Here is a 6,939-nt window from a genome sequence, read left to right on the forward strand (position 1 = left end):
AATTTCGCTTGTCTTTTCTACGGATATAGCTATTAATTTGGAAGTTTTTTGCAACAAATTTAGCTACTCTATTTGCTTGGAATTTTTTAAATAATTTTTTTATATTGTTTCTATTTTTCCTTTATAAATATTATATTCAAATTTCATAAATATAAAAAATTGAAACTAAAAATAAATACACAAACCATATAACATAATAATTCAAACATAACAATAAATATTAAAAAGTCATACTAAAGATCCAAATCATCCAAACATAACCGAATGCAACACGATAAAAATCCAACTAATTCAAACATAACCAAACCTAACACCATAGAAATCCAAATTATCTAAAAGCAATATAATAAAATTCAACGCATTTTAAGTTGGTGGCGGGTTTTGTAGCGAGTTTTGCGACAACATTTTGAATTTTCTTATTCATTTTGGCATACAACCTCGCACCTTGTTCAATTTTCTCCATCATAGCATGTTTCTCTATCTTATCTTGTTCCAACTTCGCTATTTTTTCCTTCAACCGTTCCACCTATAACATCAAAAACAAAAATAACCCTTTAATATCTATTATGATACCTAATAACTTATGACACATTACAACATATTATAACCAAATATAACCTAATAAAAGCTATTACACCCATAGTTATAGAGTGGAGGGTTCAAATGAGAAGAAAACATAGCTTAAGAATAAAAAGAACAAAATCAACTAATTAGAATGTTTTATTTTATAAGGGTAGTAAGGTAATTTGAACAATTTAATTAATTTATTGCTACCCTATAATTAAGCTATTCAAATTAAATAAATATTGATTTCAAATTTAACCCCTAATATCTAACTGACATCTCACATGAAATTTCTATATCATTTTACACGTTAACACATTCACACACTAATTTGTTATGTGTATTTACCTACACAAACCAATATGCCAAGTGTGTTTTTCTACACATAGCTTAAGAATAAAAAGAATAAAATCAACCAATTAGAATGTTTTATTTTATAAGGGTAGTAAGGTAATTTGAACAATTTAATTAATTTATTACTTCCCTATAATTAAGCTATTCAAATAAATAAATATTGATTTCAAATTTAACCCCTAATATCTAACTGATATCTCACATGAAATTTCTATATCATTTTACACGTTCACACATTCACATACTAATTTGTTACGTGTATTTACCTACACAAACCAATATGCCAAGTGTGTTTTTCTACACAGACAACATTCCAATATATAACAACCTGTACCTACACACACCGATATTTTAAATGTGTTTTCATACACACGGAATAATCAAACAGCTAGTAACAAGTACCTAAACACACCAACATATTAAGTCCCTATCATAGTATCATATATACACATCAATCTCACAATTAACAACATGTCCCTACACAAACTAATCTGATCAAGATTGTTCCTACACACAATATTCTAACAAATGTCGTAAGTGTAATAGGATTGTGGAGGAAATCTTGGTGAATGTGATGTTCACCATGTAACTGTCAATGAATTAAATTATGTATCATACACCAAAATGTCTAGCATACCCTTTCATTTAAAGAACTAATGTAAAAGAGTTACATATTCACCCAAATGTCATCTTTATTCACAACCTTTGATCAAATAAATTGTAAGGCTAAGATTAATTTTAATTTGTTCTTAAAAGAATAGCCTTCTCAAATGAACCTCCCCCTAGTTATAGAACATTACAAATAAACTAACTCGGTATAAACTAATTCATTTAAACTATCCATTAATAATCTTTACCACATGAAAATAGACTCTTTTTCAACTAAAAGGGTTAATACATACCTCATTGTGGTCACTTCTCTCTTGTGTACCCATCATCACGACACGCGAGTCAGCGATAGTGCCGATCCCATACATTTACCCTTTGTTTTTTGTCTCCAACAGTTTGCGACAACAATTCCATGTCAATTCCCGGATGCAAGATGGTATCCTCTCCATATTTGTCGACATCATATTTATTGTAAGTTTCCTGTGATGGGCGCATAAAACAATCAATATTAAATTAGCTTTATATAAATATATAAGAAAGTATTTCTATTAAAAGCGCTCGCATTTTGCACTAAGGTGAGGTGAGTCGCCCGAAAAGCACATCATAGCAGTCTATGCGCAGTTCTGGAAAAATTTTTAAAATTCCAGCAAGTTTTCTGCTGGATTCTGGCAATATTTCGGCCAGAGGTCAGCTTTGAACAACCTATAAGTTTACCAGAATATATTTCAGCTACATAATATATTTTTTTCTCAGCTACAATATATTTCTCAGAGCTGACAATATACATCTTCTGTTTAGAGCTGACAATATACATCTTTTTTCTCAGAGCTGACAATATACAAAATATATTTCAGCTCTGACAATATACATCTTTTTTATTTTCTCAGCTACCATATTTCAGCTACATAATATATTTTTTTTTTCATTTAAGTTCGCTTTTTATTTCTCAGCCCTCGCTTTTATTTTTTTGCACCTAGCATCTTTGATACCTATGAAAATAGTAAAAACATACATTCACAAAGTAACAGCACTTACATAAGCTTCACTCGCCCTCGTGTCAACCCAAGTCACGTTTTTCTCATGAATGATCTCTTCCATGTCACCGCCTTCTCCCGAACCGTGCTCAATCGAGCTGCTAGACCCCAACAACCCATCTAGGGGTCTCGAACCCTTTCTTTGCGTGTGTTTGTAACCAGAATTCACCGAACTTGACGCGCCGCATCAAGGTCTTCTCCTACATCAAAACCCAAAATTATTATATATATCAATTGATACATGTTTGCTACAGTATAGGGGTATTTTTTATATGATAAGATTTTCGGGTTCGTGTTAGGTTTGGGTTCGTTTAAAATTTTTGGGTTCGGGTTGAACCCGCCAACCCGATCCATTTAGCACCCCTAAATACCCGAGCTTCATCTCTATGTTTAAATTTAGCTCAAAACGAACTTATAAAAATTTATCAAAGTCGTAAAAAAAAAGTTCGTATAACTGATGTTTTCCAGAGGTACACATTACATTTCATTGTTATATCATATTAGTAGTGGCGAAAGTTAAATATTTAAATTGAAGGGGGCTGATGAATTGAACCGGTGCCGATAGGGGTGAGCATAGAGACAAAACCGACCCGAGCTGCGATAGAACCGACCCGACCCGATACCCGAACTACATAGAATATAAGAACCGAACTTGTTGAAATTCAGGGTCAAGGGCCTTTCAATTTTCAAACATAGTTCATAGTTGATTAAATTAAACAAAATCAAACACATATAATGCTTTAATTCAAAAGGAAGATGTAAATTTCTAACTGAGATTCAAACCCAGGTGCGTAAATTTATGATTACCATAATATCTTGAAAGAAGCAGCCAAGTCAAATTGCAGATTGATGGATTACTTGAAGAAATAAGTATGAATTGCAGATTGTAGGTGAAACAGTTACGTATTCATTGTTATTGATGAACAAACTGATGTTGCGATTTAAGACTTTAGTTTAAAACATTATATTGCTGTTGGGCCTGGTTGGCACATTCTATTTGCTTGGTAAAAGTCGATCCACTAGGTTTGGTCGGTTTTCTTGTGTTCAAGAACCGACCCAACCCAAAACCTGAAAATTGTAAAATACAAGAACTGAATTAATACCTCTATTAATAGCTAAGGTTCGGTTTCAGGTAATTTACGGTTCAGGTATCGGTTTTTTTATTTTCGGGTCGACCCTATTTATGCTCACCACTAGGTGCCGAACAAATGCCTGCCGCAAAGTGGGGGGGGGGGGGTTCTACTAGTGTTTACTCCGGTGTCTATATGTGTGTGTGTGTTTTAAAGATGACAAATTAACGTGTCTCACCATGTTTTTTTCTAACCGTGAGAAAGCTCTTCGAGCCAAGGGTATGCCTGCCACCCTCTGTTATCGCTGTTTTGAGAAGCTTTGCTTTTCCATGAAACAGTATTCCAAGCATGCACTAGCGTTTCCCAAGACTCTTGACTCATCCACAGTGGCTTAAATAGAAGAATGGGAGTCAAATCATTCTCAACTTTCGCACCCTCTTGGATCGCAAGGGCCTTGGCTTTATCACGAGCCCTCTTCAACAAATCAGGAAACTTCCCCTTAATGCACTTCTCCTAGCAAAGCATGAGTGAATTGAGGATTTGAAATATCTTCCCATCAGTAGTATTGCTACATAAAAACATTTATTAATAATATATTAATTATTTATTAAGTCATAAGCATTATCATATACAAATGGGTAGTAAGTATACACCTGAAAACGCTCAAACAAGCGTTCGCGGTGATGGGAAGGAACGTCTTTCCATCCTTTCCATGGACCCGACCACATAGACTTCAAGTTGGATCCAATGGTCCGAGAAACTTTATCATGATCATTGAATCTACAAAACGAACAGAATGTACCACTAACAACATTAGTAATGATTTTATTCACGTATAAAGAGAATATTAACATATAAAAACTTACTCATCCTTTTCAACCCAAATCCAATTGCGATTTTCGGGTGTAGGCAGTGGAGCTGGAATAACAGGTCCACGCCCAACGGCAGCGACAGGCTCATCAACATCACTAAGCTCATGCTGCAACTAATCCCTACCAGCACCTTGACCCCCACCACGTCCGCTACCTCGACCACCACCTTGACCCCTACCAGCACCTTGACCCTCACCGTGTCCTGCTGAACTGCGTGCCGTATTTTCTACAATAAAAATAAACTTATTAATATTCATAAATAAAGACTGTTATATAAAAAAAGTGTAAATAAACAATATTCGATGTACGGATGTTGTTCGAGCCGTGGGTCTCACCGGAAGCAGCCTCTCTATTCCTATGGGGTAGAGGTAAGGCTGTCTACATCTTACCCTCCTCAGACCCTACCTTAGCTTTGCTATTGGTGGGATTTACTGAGTATGGTGATGATGATGAGGTTTTATTTTTTTAAAAATATACCTGATAACTGTCACAAAATATAAATTAGATTTTCAAGTTTGGGCTATCTTTATAAATCACAAATGCACTAAACAGTTGGATATGGAAAAAAATGCAGCATGTGGTAGGATTATATACGCTTAAGCATTATATAAAGAAAACTACTGTAAATGACCCCTATCAGCTTTTGCAAAAAGAAAGTTCACATGTCCTTTTGCAAAAAAATCAACATAATTTATAAGGGGTTTTCACAATTGCTCAATTTTTAATTAAAATATGGGTTGTTTTTTTACATAAAATTCTACTTTCTATGTGAAATAAAAACAAGAAATCAGTAACAAGTTCTAAATATCATATAAAATTCTTATTTTTTGTTAAGCCATGTATCTGTTTTCAACAACATAAGACCAACATGCTAGGCATTTAAGATTAACTCTTTAACCCTTTTCAGAATCCTTAGTGGAATGAAGACTCAAGAGTATATATGTTACATAAAAAAAAACAATAACTATGATAAAAACCACATTTGTATTTACTTTCAAGAGGTTGTGATGAGGTCTTGGTGTTAGTGTTAGTGTTAGGTCTTGTTAGATCCAAAATTTTCAATTCCAGGAAGCAATTCAAGAATCGCAAATATCATATTCAATTACAACATATCATAAAAATTAAATGGAAACAACTCAACAACGAAGTTCAATCTTACCAGCAGGTCTTCCGATTAGAACAACTAGTGCAAGAGGCTTCTTCACAACCGTTCACAGCAAAAACATTGATATAGAGTTGAGAGGAATGAAAGTGCAGAATGATGCGCATTGTGCGATAGGTGGGATGTGAGGAGACGAATTAGGGTTGGCTGTGAATGTGGTTTGAGGTCCTGATCGTGTTGTAGTTGGTTATCTGATGTATTCGCCTGTTGGTTATCTGATGTATGGTGTAGAAGATATTAGGGTTTTCTCCACTGGAAGATGTTAGGGTTTTCTCAAAGCCCATTATTTATTTGTTCTTGTCAAAGCCCATTATTTATTTGTTCTTGTTTTGGGGCTTGAAGTTTTAACATTAAACATTCTAATAATATATATTTTTTGTTTAAAAAAGTGTATTGATCTAAGTTGCAACACAAGCAGGCTTGTTATATTACACCAACCATGACTTGTTTTGTATTTTTTATTGTTACTTGTAAGATAAAAAGTGTCTCTTTTTAGAATAATAATAATAATAATAATAATAATAATAATAATAATAATAATAATAATAATAATAATAATAATAATAATAATAATATAATCATCATCATTATCATTATTATTATTTAATCATATGTGTTTATAAGGAAATAATCGTAGAATATGAAACTTATGTTGAATTATGTGTATCAAATATTGTTTTTGGTAATTATTGTGAATTAAGTGTTGTTGTTGTTGTTGTTGTTGTTATTATTATTATTATTATTGTTATTATTATTATTATTATTATTATGGAAAAATAAAGATGGACATTATCATCAATATTTAAACCTAATACTATTCAGAGCTGATATACATAAAAATTAGTAGATGTCATTAGTATTCACAAGAACCATAATATATAAGAATTAGTAAAAATCATTAACCATGATATTCTACCTTGTATACACTATTAATAACATACCAGCTAATGGTCGTCTTCATCTTCAAATTCTTCTACATCATCGTCATCTAAATCAATGTCTTCAAACGCAGTTTCATCCAAATCAGTGTCTACAAACGCAACTTCTTCACGATTATCATCATTCATATCTTCTTGATCATCATCATTTATATCTTCACCACCATCATCATTTATATTAACATGAGTAACAGGGAGCAAATCATCAGTTACCGTACATTCTAATCTATCATTCTCTTGAAAGAACTGCTCTTCGTCTTCATTATCTTCATCACCTACTTCGTTAGCGTCTTCGGCTAGTTCATAAACTCCCTTCGGTGTCGTCTTAACAACAGC

The 6,939-nt window shown here is 33.1% G+C and overlaps 1 long non-coding RNA gene across 2 annotated transcripts; it reads right to left on the reverse strand.

Moving 5' to 3' along the window:
- Positions 1-200: 200 nt before the first annotated feature.
- Positions 201-5,931, reverse strand: LOC110877906. 2 transcript variants are annotated; one of them, XR_002557389.2, is made up of 8 exons: positions 5,663-5,931; positions 4,498-4,729; positions 4,285-4,411; positions 3,870-4,199; positions 3,369-3,629; positions 2,563-2,761; positions 1,821-2,007; positions 201-526 (listed from the first exon to the last, which is right to left on the reverse strand). It is a non-coding gene; the product is annotated as an uncharacterized LOC110877906 (long non-coding RNA). The 2 variants fall into 2 exon arrangements; XR_002557390.2 differs by lacking the exon at positions 3,369-3,629.
- Positions 5,932-6,939: the final 1,008 nt, after the last annotated feature.

Source organism: Helianthus annuus, chromosome 9, assembly GCF_002127325.2.
Source record: "Helianthus annuus cultivar XRQ/B chromosome 9, HanXRQr2.0-SUNRISE, whole genome shotgun sequence".
Taxonomy (NCBI): Eukaryota; Viridiplantae; Streptophyta; class Magnoliopsida; order Asterales; family Asteraceae; genus Helianthus; species Helianthus annuus.